The sequence below is a fragment of the Vicugna pacos genome, chromosome 9, assembly GCF_048564905.1.
Source record: "Vicugna pacos chromosome 9, VicPac4, whole genome shotgun sequence".
Classification (NCBI taxonomy): Eukaryota; Metazoa; Chordata; class Mammalia; order Artiodactyla; family Camelidae; genus Vicugna; species Vicugna pacos.
In genome coordinates, this window is record NC_132995.1 from 134,730 (window position 1) to 152,685 (window position 17,956).

At 49.4% G+C, this 17,956-nt stretch overlaps 2 long non-coding RNA genes across 3 annotated transcripts; one reads left to right on the forward strand and one right to left on the reverse strand.

Annotated features, from left to right (window-relative positions):
* Positions 1–7,153: 7,153 nt before the first annotated feature.
* Positions 7,154–17,611, reverse strand: LOC107035004 (uncharacterized). Of its 2 annotated transcripts, none has more exons than XR_012075355.1 (2): positions 17,051–17,611; positions 7,154–8,923 (listed from the first exon to the last, which is right to left on the reverse strand). It is a non-coding gene; the product is annotated as an uncharacterized lncRNA (long non-coding RNA). The 2 variants fall into 2 exon arrangements; XR_012075354.1 differs by lacking the exon at positions 7,154–8,923 and adding an exon at positions 10,622–13,878.
* On the forward strand, positions 8,264–13,051 carry LOC140698008 (uncharacterized). The gene is made up of 2 exons (XR_012075361.1): positions 8,264–8,400; positions 12,699–13,051. It is a non-coding gene; the product is annotated as an uncharacterized lncRNA (long non-coding RNA).
* Positions 17,612–17,956: the final 345 nt, after the last annotated feature.

Consider the following 17,956-nt stretch of genomic DNA (forward strand, 5'->3'; position numbering starts at 1 on the left):
CTGTGTCAGCTATAACTGTCTGTAGTATTTTTTAAATAGATTTTATTTTTTTAGCGCAGTTCCCGGTTTTCAGAATTGAGCAGAAAATACAGAGTTCACACATAGCCCTCCCCACCCTGTCTGTAGTATTAACACTATTTGTAAATCCTTGTAATGCAAGAGAGAACATCAGTTTTAGAGTATTTGCGTGTAAATTCTGCTCACTTAGAAATAATTTAAGAAAATCTAATGTATTCATAGGGAATATTTGATAGAGAATGTATTTGATGGGGTTTCCTGCAATTCCAGTAAACAAAGGATGTTGCCTGCCATCCCAGGTTTACAGTGATCAAGCTATCAGCCTCAGAAGAGGATCACCCTGAGGGGAGTTCAGGGTGAAAAAAAACGGGAAGCACTCTGTGCTTCGGATATTGAGCTTAGATAGTTAAGATGCACATCTAAAGAATAAATTCAATGACCCCAGACTCTGGCATCTTCCCTTACATAGAAAAGCACTAAAATCATTAACTTGAGGTGTCTGTTCTTTGTGACTGGCATAATCTTTTGATGTTCAACTACGTTTAGTTTTCGTTTTTCCAGTAAAAAAAGCCTGCTGGGAGCCATTCCACCAATGTCGATACCCCTTGACAAAGTCAGGGCAAAACGGCCGTGCAGATTGCAAAGCAGTCTCACTCTGGAAAATACTGACATTTCCTTACGTTATTCATAGTGCCTATAATTGGATTGGGGATATCTTTGGGGTACATGGGCTTTTTGAAAATTGTACAGGATGATTCTCAATCTGGGGAAATAATAGGGGCTATGATGATGACTGTGCAGGACAATTCAAACAATGGAATTTCAATGAAAGTACTTGGAAATAAATCAAAACATCAGGGCCCCCATGGTGTGTCATGCCTCAAGCCCTAAAGACAACGTGCGCCATTAGTTCTGTAAGAAACGTAAGATAGATATCTCTAGGTTGACTGCTTTCCTTGCAGGTAATAGGAACAATAATCAGCCCACTGTTGGGTTCCAGGCGCCAGTGGGTTGGGACCGTGACCTTTTCTTTTTGTGCTTGTTTCTGTGAGATAGTCTTTGGTTAGGAGCTGTTCTTAGGGATGGAATTGAAAATGGGTTAAGGGGTAATGATTAACTAAGTATAAGGCTAAGGGGTAATTTAAAAAATCATCAGGGTGATGACGTTCAGCCAAGTCGAAAAAGCGCCGTGACCACATCCTGGGTATGGAAAAGGGTTAACAATGTAAACAATAAAGATGTAAGAGTCAACTTGGCCACAATGTGAAATCACCTGTTTGATAAAATTGTATAAATACCACAAATAAAGAAAGCCTTGCAGAGTTGCCTGCATGGTGATCAAACCTTGACTGGCTCTCTCACACTTCTGCCGACACCGTCCATCCCTGGGTACTCCTGGACCTGCTGGAGCGGGACTCCGGCAAAAGCCCTTTCCTGGCTTCTCCCCTACCTCTTTGGAGCAATTCCTTGGAGCTATCTGAGAGGCTGTCTCCTGGGCTATAGTTCTCAGTAAGGTCCCTGAATAAAACCCTACTCACAACTTTTAGATTGTGAGTTTTTCTTCAAGTGCCTCTTGGAGGCAAGCCTGGAGGATGGTATTTGGGAAACCTTAAGTCCTTTACTTCCAGTAGGCCCAGAAAGTCCCAGGGGAGGATTCATGCTAGGACTTTCTCCTGAGGGCCATGGGAGCTGAGATGTGTGAATAGAAGAGTGACCTGATCTGACGTGACAAGTACCCCCTTGGTTTCCGAGTGGAGAAGTGATGGCGGGGGGGCGGGGGGAGCTGGGCAGAGTTGAGCCTAGGATGGAGATGCGGGGTAATGATCACAGATGCAGTTGAAAGGAGGCTTGGCTTCCTATAGATTTGATGTTTCCAGTTGCTTTTTGCCCGCTGTCCCTCTGGCTGCTATGTGCAGAGGGGGTCTCTAAGAAGGCTGGGGAAAGAGCATTAGAACAGATGTGGCAGGTCCCCAGGATGCAAAAGGACTGTCCATAACCCCTCAGGGCCAGCATGAGGCCCAGTGTGGGGTAAGCGCCCGGGTGTGTCTCAGATGTGAAGTCCTGGGGAAACTGGGAGAGCATTTGGTTGGTCAAGTGTACTGGGGCCAGAGTCTAGAGAAAATATTGGGGAGGTGATCATTAAGACAGGGGCTAGGGGCCTGGTTCACACACTTAGAATTTAGACCATAGTCAACTGCCCACCTGCCCATTGTTGCAGGGCCTGGTGACCTTTGATGACATGGCTGTGTGCTTCTGTCAGGAGTGGGGGTCTTTGAGGGACCAGAGGGGCCTCTTCCATGATATCTCTGAGGACATTCTTAGGTTCCCTGGCGCGGGGGGTTGTCTTTGGACTTGGGGCTGGGCTCCAGGCTTTCCTTGCTAGCCACAGTCATGTGTGATGAGAGCTAAGTGTATTTCACTCCTCCCAGTGGGTCTGCCTGTTGAGCCCACTGGGATGGACGAAGACCCCTCTGCATCTAAATTCTACTAACCTGACTCCAGCCAAAGATTCTGGAGGCTGTCCTTTGCCAAGCACTCTATACTTTCATGGTCATCGTCTAGGGGACCAATGATGCTATTTCTGCCAAACTTTCTTTGGATGCCACTGTTCACGGCAGCATCATTCACTAAAAAGGTGGAAGCAACCCAAGAATCCATCAACCAGTGAATGGCCAACCAAAATGTGCTGTCTGCGCACAGTGGAGTATTACTCACCTATTGAATGATACATGTTATAATGTGGATGAACCTTGAAAACATTATGCTATGTGAAATCACCCAGACACAGAAGGACACATACTGTATGATTCCACTTAAATGAAATCACAAGAACAGGCAACTTCATAGAGATCGAAAGTAGATTAGCCTTTACCAGGGGCTGGGGGGGCAGGGGTACAGGGAACTATATCTTGATGAATACAGAGTTCCTGTTTGGAGTAAAAGTTTTGGAAATAGATAGTGGTGATGGTTGTACATCATTGTGAATGTAATTAATACACTGAATTGTACACTTAAAATGGCAAACTTCATGTTATATATGATTTACCACAATTAAAAAAAATAGTGGTAATTAAAATCTAAAATTACTCCCTGCCTTAAAAAAAATGCTTTACATTCCTCTGCTATCTGAACATTAAATGTCAGTGAAAAATAAATTTCAGAACCCCAGAGGCTTCTCCCTGCTGGGGGAGGGTCCTTGCATGGACTCCCCTGTCCTTCAGCTGTTTCTGGTGTTACTGGAGGCTCAAAAAAAAAAGGTCAAAAGAGGAACTGGGAGTTGCAACCACAGAAGCAAGAAGTTGCAGTGATGGGAGGAAGGGGTCGTGAATGCACCAAGGCAAGCACGCTGCTGCTAGAAGCTGGAAAAGGCATGGAAACGGATTCTCCTCCAACACTCAGAAGGAACCAGCTGTGCAAACATTGGGATTTTGGCCTAGCAAAGTTAATTTCTCACATCTCTGAAGATCTGGGGCCCTGGTGTCCCAATTTCCACAGCTTGGATCTCTGGTCCCAGCAGCGGTGAGACAGGAAGGGGGCAGGGCACAGCCACTCAAATAATGATAACAGCAATTAACATCAAAATGGTGGAATATTGAACACTCAATAGGACTTGAGACTCAAGATGGTGGGAGATTTGACTTCTAGTAGACCTTAAACTTCATTATACGCCCACTGTAATAAATTAACATGGTAAATAACATGCCCACAGGTGCCAATGACAGTCCCAAGGCTAACCATAAAAGTTCAAAGAGTGGGAAATGGCCAACTTCCTGGGAATCCCAGCCCCTTTCCCAGGTTAGTTAGACTGGTCTTCCACTTATTAGCATATGAAGCCACTGAGTTCATAAAAACTGGCCACACGGTGCCTAGCAGCTGCTGCCCTCCCTCTCCCCCTTCAGAGATGGCCCACACACTGTCTATGGAGAGTGTACCTACTTTTACTCTAATCTGAGCAACCAACCCTCACACCTCGTGTCCTTTCTCTTGCCTTTCCATGTATCTGTCTAAATAAATCTACATTTACTCAACTGTGGCTCACTCTTGAATTCCTTCCTGCGCGAAGTCAAGTACCCACACTTGGCAGGGCACGTCCCAGGGGCTGAACCAAAGTTTGGGACACCGCCCTTCTCATGCCCCACATCCCATTTTCCTGCATCAGCGGGGCCTGGGAGAATCCCACGTGCAGACTCCTCCTTGCAGGCTCCACCCTGGGGTTTAGTCCCTGTTCAGGCTATCTTGTGCAGCAGCCTGGAAGCTGCCCACAAGTCTCAGTCCCTTTGCCCCACCCTGGGGCCATGGGATCATTCCTGGCTGTGCCACCAGACACACTTGTGGGGAAGTCCCAGGCTGCCCCAGGGCCACCAGGAGGCCCGGAGAGGAGGAGGGGTTCCCTCTTGCCAGGGTGTGTCTGTACTGGTGGGGTCAGTGTCTCAGGCCGGGACCACTAGGCAGCCCCTGAAAGCCGGAAAGCCCACCGCAGTGCCACCTGTACACCTAACTTCAAAGACACCTGGCTGCACATCTGGGCCGTGCCTGGAGGGAGCCATGCAACGTGGGGGTGCGGGGGAGAGGCTCCTGGTTCAGCCTGAGCCTTCACCAACACCAGAAGCAGCTGAAGGTGGGGGGCGGGGAGTCCATGCAGGGCCCCTCCCCCAGCAGGAGATGCCCCAGGGGCTCTAAGTGTGTGGCAGATAGGAACTGACCCGCTCTGAACACAGGGCCCCAAGGACTGTCTGCTGGCAGCTCGGGGGACGCTGCCCTGCCTCCTGGACAGCTTTGGTCTGCCCAGCACACCTGTGGCATCCTGAGAACAGTTCCTCTCCTTACCTCCAACTGCTCTTGACTGTGTGACAACCAGGCTGGGTTGGTTACATCACCTTTGAGCTAGGGGTAAGGCCTGGGAGGCAGGGAACAGAAATGGGTCACTGGTGCGTGCAGAAGGGTAGGGTTCTCAGTGGTGACAGCAACTCTGTCTCTCAGGGCACAGTGGGAGGGCAAGGGTGGCAGTCTGTCCTCCTGTGGTCCAATGGGTCTTGTGGCATCAAGTCCTCCAGGAAACGAAACTGTGGCCAGGATTTCCGAGTTACCTGTGTGCCCAGAGCTTGCCTGAGGAGAAAGTAGGTAATGGGGACGGGGACACTGGTCTCTCATCCCTGGTGCATCTCAGCATGGCCACTGTTGGAGAGGAAGCCTGGCCAGAAAAAGCAGATCCTTGCAATCAGGCTCAGCTGTAAGGCCTATAGGTCAGAGCTGTGTGTGGATGGGGAGTGACGGGGCGTAGCTCACAGGGAATGGGGAGACTAAGCCCAGTAGCCAAGGTCACTGACTGTGAGACCTGCAGAGGCCAAGCTCGTATCTATGATGCCCGAGGTCACTGTCTGAGCAGATCAGTTGAAGTTGTCCTGTGTCCTGCACTCTTCTGAGCAGTGATCCTGAAAGCTGGCACCTATCCAGCCAAAACCCAGGGAGGCTTCTGTTGCCCAGGCTGGGTTCCTGGTGACTTTAGCAGATGTGGCCTTCGTGACTAACCAGCCTCAGGCCACAGAGGTACGGCTGGCCCAACCCACGGACAGAGAAGGGAAGCCGGACATTTGGTGTGTATTTTCTGGAGGAGCTAGAGCTTCAGATTTCTTTGTGGAAACTTCTGCTTTTATAATTTTGGCACCAATCGTAAAATATCTAATAGCCACGTGAGTTCAGTGTAGTAGGCAGAATCATGGTCCTTCAAAGCTGTCTGCATCCTAATCCTCAGAACCTGCTTATGCGTTCCAGACACAGCCTGCTTCATGGATTAAGTTAAAGATCTTGAGATGGGAGGATGGCCCAGGTTGTCTGGGTGAATCCAGTATAATCACCCGAGCCCTTGAAAGCAAAGAAACACCACACAAATTATGAAAACTTTCATGGTTCTGGATGTCATGAGTCTGACACTTGTGCCAACCGCTTTAAAATCAAGGTGTTAGCAGGACTGCGTTGCTTCTGTAGGCTCTGGGGAAGAATCTATTCCCTCGCCTGTTCCCGACTCCATTTCTTCCTTGCCATGTAACACAAAATACGTGTTCTGGAGATCAGGATCTGGACATTTTTGGCCTGGGCATGGGCATTATTCTGCCTACCATGAGCATATTTAAAATAAATTAAACACTGCCTACATGGCTACTTGTTAAGTCAAGAATGAGTGCATTTTATATTTTGGTAGATGTTAAAGGAAGAAATGTCCATATACTGAGGTATGGGGAAGTCATTCTGACTTATACATGAGTTAACTTGAATTTGATGCTAACTAAAATAACCTGTTCGCGACCTATCATACATTGTATTATCTGCTTTAATCATTAAAGAAAAGGGCACACTGACTAGAAGTACAGAATGTCCATGTTAAAAATAAAGATGAAATCCCTCCCTTCCTGGGATGCCAATGCTGGTCCTCCTTCAATGACAAGACTCCCTTCTTGGGAAGTAGAGCTCAGTGGTAGAGTGTGTGCCTACCATGCACGAGGTCCTGAGTTCAATTTCTAGTACCTCCATTAAAAATAAATAAATAAAAACCTATTACCTCCTACCTGCCTCCCTCAAAATAAGTAAAACTTAAAAAAAATAAAAAGATTTTAAAAGATTCCCTTATTATCAAGGTCATACTGACTTGCTATGTACATGCTGATCTGTTTTTCTTTTTTTCAAACCTTGAAGGAATGTATCCTTGACTTGTTTGATGTTCTTTGTTCTGACAAGATATGAAGCCATGCTTCTCCAGAGCAGTTCCTCAGAGGTACCTGACAGGCTGTCTTCTGAGTCTGGCTCAAATAAAACTGTTTTCTCTTCCTAGTACATTTCGCTTATTCATTATTCCCAACGACAGTGTCAACAAGCATTGTGTAGAGAGGCGTCTCGGACTTGCCCTCCCTGGCACTGCACGGAAGAGCCTTGGGATGGTGGTGCTGGTGATGAGAATAACAGTAACAGTAACAGCTCTCTCGTGTGTTTAGCACCATGTGCCTCGCCCCGTGCTAAGCACTTTTCATGTTGCCTCTAGTGAGGAAAGTTGTGGTCCTGTCCAAATTTTATCCCAGGACTTTGCATTAGAGCTTGTTACGGAAATGACAGGCCAGCCAAGAAACAAGCACCACTCGGAGGGTTGGAGTACTCAGATTTATTACGCCGGGGGGCTCAGAGGGGCTTCTGCTCTGAAGCTCTGAGCACCTCCAAGACGTGTACATGAGGTTTTATAGGGTTAATTACAAGTATGAGGCTATTAGCCAATAAGGTTCAAACGACAAAAAGCAAGGAATCAGTACACTGGAGCTTATCGATTTGGAACAGATCACGTTACTGACACTTGTGAGCTTGGATTTATGAGTTAGCTTGTTAGCCCAGTAAACTGACACTAAACTTTAGATTTACAAGTTAGCCTGGCAGAACTTATATCAGTAAACCGACACTTATCACACTTAGATTTGTGACTGAGCTCGTTAGCCCAATAGACTGACACTAAACTTCAGATTTATGAGTTAGCCCAGCAGAACTCAGATCAGTAATCCGACACTTGTTGCACTTAGATTTGTGATTTAGCTTGTTAGCCCAGCTGGGCTTTTCCTTCACAAGCTGATTCTGAGTGAGTTTCAGAATCCCCACGGGGGCTTGTCGGGCTCAGCCCAGAGTTTCTGAACTGGGGTTGGCGGTGGTGCTGGTGGGGGCAAGAAGTTGCATTTCTAGAAAGTTTCCCCAGTGATGCTGATACAACTAATTCAGGGACCACAGATTGGGGACCACTGGATAGAAATTTAAGGTTTCTAAACAACATCTCCACGAGGGAGCTCGTACCTTCCTCTGACACACTCAGAGGAGAGAAGTGGTTCCCCAGGGGCCTCCTCAGGGCTGGAAGCCCGAGGCCCAGCACACCAGTCACTCGCGGGACAGCGATCTCAGCGGGAGGAAACTTGGGAGCGGCCCCTTTAAGAGGAAACACAGAAACGCCCTAGTCAGCCTTTTTTTTTTTTTTTTTAAATCTCGGCGCTCGCTTACCAGCGCCCTTCCCGCGGCCGCTTGGGCGTTGCCACGGAAACTACATTGACCACAAGGCCTCAGGGGACGGCGGCTGGCTCTGAAACAATCACAGCCGAGAAGAGGAGCTGCTTCCTGCTGCTCTTGTCTACGGAGGCGGGACTTCCGGCAAAGCCATCCTTGGCGTTTCTTAAGCTCTTGACCGGCCGTTTTCTGTCGGCCTTGGGGACCCGAACACTGGGTCGGGGCCGCTTTCCAGGCGCCTTCTCGGTACCGAGCCGAGGTGGACAGTGAGGAGGGTGGGACCGGCCTCCGGACTCCGCAATGTCCTGTTAAGAGGTGTCCTCCGTCTCCACCGCCCCAGTGGGCGGCCTTTACACGGTGAGGACTGAGGCCCCGAGTGCAACGGGCGGTGGGCTGGCCACGGCCTGGTGGGGTGTGGGGATAGACAGGCCCGCCCGCCCGGTTCCGATGGTGGCGGCGCTGAGCGACCTGGTGCGGGTGAGTGGAGGGTGCCCGCAGCCCCCACTCACTCGGACCTATACACACACGTGGCCTGGGACCCCGACAGAGGGGAGGGGCTGCCCCGGGATTCTAAGGCTCGACCCATTCACTACTGGGACCCTGAGATCACTCCAAGCCCAAGGTCTCGAGTCCTGGCCAGGGGTCGTGTGGAAAGTTTCTCATTCCTGGAATCCAGAGGGACGAGGTGTGCAAAGCTGTTTTCCCGCACAGGGACCAGGATGTGCAAATGCTTGCAGGTGCAGCTTGGCTGGGAGTGTTCAGGAAACTGATGTCTGGAGGACAGGACCGTGGCCTGTAATCTGAGGGTGGTGGGAACCACGGAAGGTTTGGAGCAGAAGAGGCAGGTGATCTGACTCTCGTGTTCACAGGCTTTCTCAGGCTGCAGAGTGGAAAACAGAGGGGTGAAGGGAGATAAAAGGAGGCACACAAGGATGCTACCTTAATACATTAGTGAGTGATGGCAACTTGGCCAGAGTGCTGACTGGAGTTGGGAGATGTCATTGGAGTTTGGATCTGACTTTTAAGCCAACCTGATTTTATGTGGAGGGTTAGAGAGGAGGAGGAGGAGAGGATGCCCCACAGATTTTTTGGCCTCTGCAATTACAAGGTGGAGGTGCATCGACCGAAATGGGGAAGTTGGTCGGTGTAGCAGGTTTCAGCAGGATGAAGCAGGTGGATTATGACCCTGCTGAGGCTGTGATGTCCCAGAGACTTCTGAGTGCAGGGCTAAGTTATGCTGAGGGGTTCTGCTTGGAGACATCCAGTTGGCTGTGGCCAGCCTGTGGACTGAGGTGGAGCTCAGGTTCAGATTTAGGAGGGAGCATCTTCAGGTCATGGTGATGGATGCCCTACAGGGACAGCTGAAGACTGGGTGGCTGGCTTGGGTCCCTGGGCAGGGATGGTGGGTGTACAAAGTCAGATGAAGGGAGGAACAGCCACAAGGGAGGGTATGTGTAGGACAGGAGGGTCCAGAAGGTGACCAGGTTCCGTGGGGCGGAGGCTGAGGCGAATGTAGACGGTGGGTGCCAGCGGGGGGGGGGGGGCTGGTGCTTTTTCCACCCTCTCTGGCTCTCCAGCCTTTCTCCTCCCTCTGGGGCCTGTGAATTTCAGTTGAGGTCAAAGTTACAGGATAGCTGAGTCATGTGAGACTCAGTCCTCCAGCACAGGTGGGACAGACATCTGTCATCAGAGCGCAATCCTTTGTAGCCTGAATGGTCAGCTATGTGTACACCTGGTAAAATGGAGACTTTTGGCGAAGTGTCCTTGACCTGAACGTGCCCTGTGGTCTCCCCAGCAGGGCTCTGTGCAGGGTATGCAGTCTGCTCTGTGTGTGGTGGGTGCGCATGCAAGTGTACAGGTGTGCATATCTGTGCGCATGTGGGTGTATGATCACGTTCATGTGCCAGAACATCCAAAGCACAGCCCTCATGGCTCTGAGCATCTATGAATGGGGCTACCGACACCCCCAACCCACCGCCAATTCTACAGGAAGGCTGTCCTGTAGCTGTAACACAGGAAGGCAGCGTTAACTAAGCCCCAGATCCACTTAGTGCCTGAAGCCAGGTGCCCAGTGGACCTTTGGGTTCCATGTACCCAAACTGGCCAAGGCAATTCAATGAGGAAAAGACAATTTCTTCAACCAGTAGTGCTGGAACAATTGCACAGGCATATGCAGTAACCATAAACCTCCACCCACACCTCAAGTCATCTGCAAAAGTTAACTCAAAATTGATCATAGACAATGTGTAAAACTTTTAACCATAAAACTTCTAGAAGAAAGCATAGCGGCCTTGGATTTCTTAAACATACCATAAAAAGCATTACAAGAAAAAGATAAATCAGTAGCCTTCATCAAAATTTTACACTTCTTGTTTTCAACACTCTGAAGAAAATGAAAATGTTAGCCACAGACTGGGAAAGCTATGTGCATGACAAATACTGACAAATGACTTGAATGCAGACTATTTAACTCTTACAACTTAATAGGACAAACAACCTAATTTTAAAGAATGGGCAAGAGTGACTTGAACACTCACTTCACTAAAGAAGATACAGGGATGGCAAATAGGCACACGGCTTCTGTGTAAGATGTTATTTATTTAAGGCTCACAGCACCCCCAGGTGGTCTAGAGACAGTCAGGTGGTAAAGAACATAAACTGGAGCTACACACCATGGCGGGTGTTTAGTTGTGCACCCTTGGACGAGTTACAGAGGCTCTAGGATTCAGGCTCCTCTATGTGTAAGAGCTGACTGACAATGACTCCCCTATGTTTAACGATGGCTGTGGCAGAGGTGCGGGTCTGCAGGTATGCATACCATCACCCACATGGACACCATCGTCAAAGCGTCTCAGCTGCCTAACAGAAAGGACACAGTCACTCCAGGCTGCCAGTCTCTCCCACTCCATTTCCTCGCACCCAGTGTTTCTTTACCACTTAATATACCCACCTGGCTTTTGCATGAATACAAGGAGATGACCCTGCCTCACAGGATCGGGGGTCCAGAGGGCACATCTCCCAGCCTGGCAGACGAGCTTCCTGTCATCATTGCTGGGATGTGATGTGAAACATCCTTTACAACAAGAAAAGGCAGCCTCTTCTCCTGGATCAGCATGAAGGTTTCAGAGCCCCTCTCCCTTCCCCAGATGCACTCTTGGCGTCCAAATAAAAAGATTTAGAACACAGACTCTTTCAGCCTTTCCCAGGAGAGCAGAAATGCAAAAAGGAAAGGAAGAAGGAGAAGTGTGTTTACTTGCAGATGACATGATCCTGTTTGTAAAAAACACCCCAAGGAATCCATTTTAAAAAGAAAATCTATTATAGTAAAGTTTAGCAAGGTGGTAGGATAAAACCCAAAATATATCACCAGCAAACAACCTGAAAATGAAATTCACGAAACCATTCCATTCACAGTAGCCTAAAAAAGAATAGGGTGAGAATACATACATTTAACAAAAAAAGTGCCAATACTTGTACTCTGAAAACTATGAAACGGTGCTAAGAGAAACGGCTAGGGGACAACCCATGTTCATGGGTTAGAAGGCTCAATGTTTTGAAATGACAGTACTCCCACACTGATACACAGATTCCATGCCATTCCTACCAAAACTACAGCTGACGTTCCAGGTAGAAACTAACAAGCTGATCCTAAATTTGTATAGATATACAAGACCTACAACAGCCAAACCAACTTTGGCAAGGAACAAAGTGGGATTTACCTTACCTAATTTCAGAAGTTTTTATAAAGCTAAGGTGATCAAGACAGTGTACTACTGGCATAAGGATAGACAGATCTGTAAATCTAGAGATCAACAGAACAGATCTGAGAGTACCAAAATTCCCTTCATTAATTCTCAACAAAGTTACATTTGGAAGTACACCTTTTCAGCAAATGATTCTGGGAAAATTAGATATCCACATGTAAAAAGATGAATTTAGACCCTTACCTCACACCATACATAAAAGTTACTATGAAAAGCATCATAAACATAAGAGCTAAAACTGAAATTTATAGAAGAAAACAGGCAAAGTGTTTTTAAGTATGACACCAAAAGGAAGTAAATAAAAGGAAAAACTAATAAATTTTACTTCAAGTGTAAAATTTTACATCAAAATGTAAACTTTTACTCTTCAAAAGACACCACTGAGAAAAATAAAAGACAACCTATATACTGAGAGACAATACTTGTGTGTGTGTGTGTGTGTGTGTGTGTGTGTGTGTGTGTGTGTATATATATATATATATATATATATAAAAATTATATATATACATATGGATTCTGGATACAGAATCTCTGGGGAACTTTACAACTCAATGGTAAGAAGATAACCCTACTAGAAATCAGCAAAAGAGATGAACAGACATTTCATTATGGAAGATAAACAGATGGTTAATAAGCATGTGGAAAGATGCTCGACATCATTACTTATTAGGAAAATGCAGATTAAAACTCCACTGAGATGACTGTTTAATGGGTGCAGAGTCTTAGCTTAGGATGAGGAAGAAATTGTAGAGACATAGAGGGTAACACTTGCACAACTGTGGGGATTCATGCCATTGAACTGTATGCTTAAAATGGTTAAAATGATAAGCTTTATGTATATTTTGCCATGATTAAAAAAAATCCATTGAGGTATCATTTCACACCTACTAGGATGACAACACCAAGTCGTCTTGATGTTGGGAAGAAGGTGGAGAAACTGGAACAGTCCTACAGCGCTGATAGGAATATAAAGTGGCACAGACACTTTGGAAAATGGTGTGGGAGTTACTAAAGAGTTAAACACAAACCTACCATATGACTCGGCAATTCTACTCCTAGGAATTGACCTAAGAGAAATGAAAACATGTCTAAGCAAAGATTTGTCGACAAGTGTTCCTAGCAGCCTTATTTATAATTGCCAAGAACTGGAAACAATTAAAAAGACTATCAACTGGTGATGAATAAAATCTGCTATATCTGCACAAGAGAATACTATTCAGCAATAAAATGGAATAAAATACTGATATGTGATATAATATGAATGAACCTCAAAAACGTTATGCAAAGTGATAGAAACCAGACACAAAAGGCTACATGCTGTATGAATCCATGAATAGGAAATATCCAGAAAAGGGAACCGTAGAGACAGGAGATTTGGTGGCTGCCAGGTGCTGGGGGGTGGGAGGAGGTTCTGACTATAAAAGTGCCCAAAGGAACTGTCTGGGGCAATGGGAACGGGGTCAGGTAGTGGCTGCACAACTCCGTAATTAAGTAAAAGCATTAACTTGTACACTTATCCCGGGTGTGGTGTCGTGGGGAGTATTCCCAGCTTCTTCTGGACCAAACACTCTTCCCCAGGAGAAAGCAGGTCAGAAGCTTCAGAAAAGAGGCTTTTGTGCTTTCATTTCCCAGGGGCACGGGGTAGAAATGAAAACTGAGTCTCGGCTGGACAGAGATGCTCCAGACCTTGCTGCTGTGCCCCAAGCCAGGTGTACAGGCCCCCGATGGCTAATCTGGGAGCCCCTCTCCATTCACGCCATCCATTGGCTATGACTCCAACATCCAAGGAGAGTAACTGGAGACAGGTTCACTGTCAAGTAGGACCAGGCAGCGGGGTGGTGGGAAGGGATGAAACCATCACATCATGAGGATCTGATGGAGCACCACAAGGGCATTGCTGGTGTCAGATGCAGGCTTCACACGTCGGCGAATGGGCGTCTTCTCCAGAGGCCCCCGGAAACCGTCCCATCAGGCCCCGAGCTCGGAGCAGTAGTCCAATCCATGCCAAAGTCAGTCACGAGAGGACAGCAAGGCGCCACTCCACTGGGTGCAGGGCCCCGCCCTCAGGGAACTGCAGGCAGGGAACAGGCGACTGCTTATGCTGAGCAACTGTGCAGTGATCATCAAACAACAAGGCTTCTTCCATGAGACCCGGTGGTGCCACAATGCTCCCAGCCCTCCGCACCTCACACAGCACAGCAGGGCAGTGTCTCCCCCCGATGGAGGCCTGTCTGCACAAGGTCTAGCCTATGCCTGAAGGCTACTCGTAGGGCCTCTCTTGAGTGTTAATTCTTTTATACTTAACGAGGTTAAAGAAGAGGCTGATTATTTTAAATAATATGTTAAAAAGGCAGGGGGGACAAGGAGTAGTTAAAGACGTTACTGTATTTCCTGCCCTCCAAAGGCTTTTCCCCAGAGTGAAGTGGCCCGTGCTGGGCAAGGCACAAGTGTGGCGACACCCCTCCGTGCCAGCCATGCACCTGGAGCTTTATCCAGTGTGAAGCACTAGACCCAAACATGCAGGAGCTGCAGCTTTCTGCTCTCCTGCTCACAACACTCACAGTACGGTGACTTGCTGCCGCAAAACAGGATGAGATATGACAGGAGCTTTTCAACATCAGCTGTGCTCATGAGACTTTCTCTTCAATGGGGCCCGTATAAAACAGGTTCCATGTTTTCCTGAAAGCTTTCCTGGAGCTACTGCATTTGCACAACTGCTCTGGGGTGTGAATTTTTTGGTGCTAACGAGAGCAGAGCTCTGAATGGAGAGGCCCACGTTCATCAATGTGGACGTTCCGGTGCAGGGGCAGTGCAAAATCTTGCTCCAGGCTGGGCCTCACTCCCTGCCCTTATAAGGGGTTCCCTGGGGCAAACACTTTGGCACTCAAGGGAGACAGGTCTGGCTGCAGGCTTTCTCATGTCACACTCAAAGATGTGAACACACTCCAGCTTTCTCAGGAGGGAGACAAAGGTGAAGGCCTTCAAAATGCACCAGGGATTTGCTCCCCATTCTGAAGTGTGTTTGATGGTAGAAAAGGGATGCGACCCTGAAACACCTTTCCACATGCTATGCCTTGATTGGGCGTCCCCTCACTGTCACTTCTCCATGGCTTCTGCAGTATGGGGAGTTGACAGGACCTCAGCATCTGATTCCAGACAGGTGCTGGGCAGTGAGGGGAGCCCAGGCCTGGGACCATCGACACTGGGCCCACCTTCCTCAGAGGGAACAAGCCATCCTCGCATTAGAGCAGGTTTTCAGGAACTGTTTAGGGAGATGTATCAGCTCAGGATGTGTTAAGGGGAGGCCAATGGGGGATGACCTGGCCTAAAAGGGGAGAAGGAGAAAGGCTAAAAGGCAAAGGACCAAGAGGGATTAGCCAGGAGACAGAAGTCAGGTGAAGGTCGGATAGGGGAGTGTCAGATAGACAGGAAAGAGGCATGGCTACTCACACTGGTGCCAGGGCAACAGAAGGCACAGCTCAGGTACCAAGAAAGAGGCCAGCCCGCTACCACAGGCCCCTCCACACCTTTCTTGCACTCACCAGAACTAGTCTTCCACGGGCCTCTCTGGCCATGGACTGACTGGAGCTGCCCTTCCACCAGCCAGGTCCCCTGTTGATGTTCAAGCTGGGTGACTGCTTTGGGCCGGTGGGAGCACAGCAGGTAATTCTTCAAGGCATTTGTGAGAGGTTAGCAGCCCCAGGTCCCTGTGATTCACCCTCTGACCTGGTGACCAAGGTGGCTGAGGGCCACTTATGCACCTGAGAGAACCGAACCTGGCAAACTGAACACCCAGGGAAGGCCTCACTAGAAGAGCTCCGTGGCTCCAGAATCAGTGACCCTGTGAGCGCCCATGACGCCAGTAAAGGGTGGACAAGGGACAGATGGCGGAAAACTTTTGCTGGAGGAGGCGTGACAGAGAGATGGAAAAGTCACAGAGCCTGACTGAGTTACCTGACCAGAAAATAACAGAGCTGGGTGTGATGTGCTACTCGGGCAGTGATACTTCTGACCCTGGTTGTCAAAGTCCCAAGACCAAGGGGGTTGGGCTTGTTTACACAGTAGTCTGGGAGGAGAGGTAGCAGGACACGGGCCAGCACTGGGGCCAGCAGCACCTCTCTCAGAAAAACGGCAGCCTGGCCTGGTGAAAGACAGCACCATGCCACAGCAGAAGCCCCGCTGGACCTCACTAAGGAGACCCACTTCTTCAGAAAAAGATCCCTGGGCCCTGCAACACCAGGCAAAGAGCACATGGATTTGATCTAAGCATTGGGCAATGGACCTTGGACCCCAGTCTCCGTCCTGCCGGCAACCTCCTCTTATGCTTCCAAATGCTGTCCCTGGACACTCTTGCTCACCCTTTCACATCTGAGAGCAGGGCCTGTTCCTGGGTGTGCACTCTCCCCACATCCACTGGTGTGTACACAGTGCTTCTCTTTCTCTGCATCCATCTCCTCCACCCAGCCACCAGTTCCTAGTCTGGACTGCGCACACTCACCTCAGGGCCCATCTGTAACCACAACCTAGGACTTTCCTTCCAAAATCGCATTCGCAGATCTTTCCCTGATCCAGGCCACCAGGGCACTGCAGCCTGGGCATCCAGAGGCCAAATGGGAAGTCCTTGTTTGTTCATGACTCATGTGTCACCGCCACTCAGGGGTCTCCAGACAACTCCGACTTTACACCTGCAAAACCCCACCGCTGGTCTTCTCCTGAACACCCTCCTCCTGTCGACCTCCAATCTCCATCTCATTCTTTATCTGAACACTTGGGATGGCCCTTTATCGTCCACTTACTTACATATGTAACAGGAAGTCCTATGACTCCACCTTGAAAAACCCACCTGCAATCTGTTTTTTCTCTCACCTCTCCTGCTTGTTCTGAACAGGACACCTGAAGAATGCAGCCACACTCTCAGGAAGCTGCCTAGTTTCAGCCCCATCACAACTCTTCTCCCACGAGCACGTTCAGTGTGACTACCCAGTATCCACTGGGACAGTTTCAAAATCCTCAGATCATGGCCAGCCTCCTTCCACTGAAAATTTCCTGTGGTTCTCAGCACCCTCCGCCCGTCACAGGTGTAGGATTCCTTTCCTGATGCTCTTGGTTCCCCGCAGCGGAGACATGAGAACTTTCCTGAATGCTCTCAGGTCAGTCTCACCTGCGAGTCTTCGCACATGCACAGTCCTCCGCCTGCACGCTCCACACTTCATCATAACAGTTTCTATAATGGAGACACTTACCTGTGAACGTGACACTGTCCTGAACAACGAGGCCTGCGGCTCAATCGCGGCCTTGGGGAACTGGGGCTCGGAGTCCAGCCGGGTGGAGGCCAGGAGACCCACGTCACCAGTGCCTAGACCATGGGCTCGCTTATCACGCCTGCAGTCCAGCCACACGCTGGGTCACGGCCTCGGGATGGGTGGCCTTTGAGCCCGAGTCTCCTACCCTGGAAAGCGGACACAACGCCAAGGGCGACAACTCCGCGGCGGCCACCGGCACAGACGGCCTTGACGGAGGCCCGGGCGGATACCCCCTCGCGGGGCCGCGCCCTGACGGGCGGAGACACTGAGCTCGGGGCGGCGGAGCACTCGCTGCGGGCACGGGCGTACAGGGCACAGAAGCGGGACCTCCCGGATTCTCATGCCTACCCCATTCCAGTTTCTGCAAACCAGAAAGCCTCTTGGACGCCGGCCACAGCCCAGCAACGAGGTTCCTCTACCTTGCGCCGCCATAACGGCGGGACACGGAAGCAACAGTCCGACCCCGAAAGTCCCGCCCCCAACAGGGCGGCCCTCCCAGAAACGCCCCTCTCCTAGACTGCCACTGGTCAGAGTCCCACAGACGCCCGGAAATGCCCGTCTCCTGAGCTCTCATTGGTCAACACTGGTGTGGCCACTGGACCGTCTTTTTGATTAATGTAGTTAGTGTCGCGTAAGCTGTGCGGCGTGGCGCGCCCTTCCTGATCACCTAGGCAACGTTCAGGTGGCCCCACGATTGGCGCAGGGAAAAGCGTCATAGTCAACCGCGAGCCTCGAGCCAGTGAAGGATCAGGGTTTGGGCGTTTCCGCGTGGGCAGCTGAGGGTGGGGCGGGACTTCCGGCGTCGCCATTGACATCTTCGTTTTGTGGCGGGTCGGGCTGTCCAGT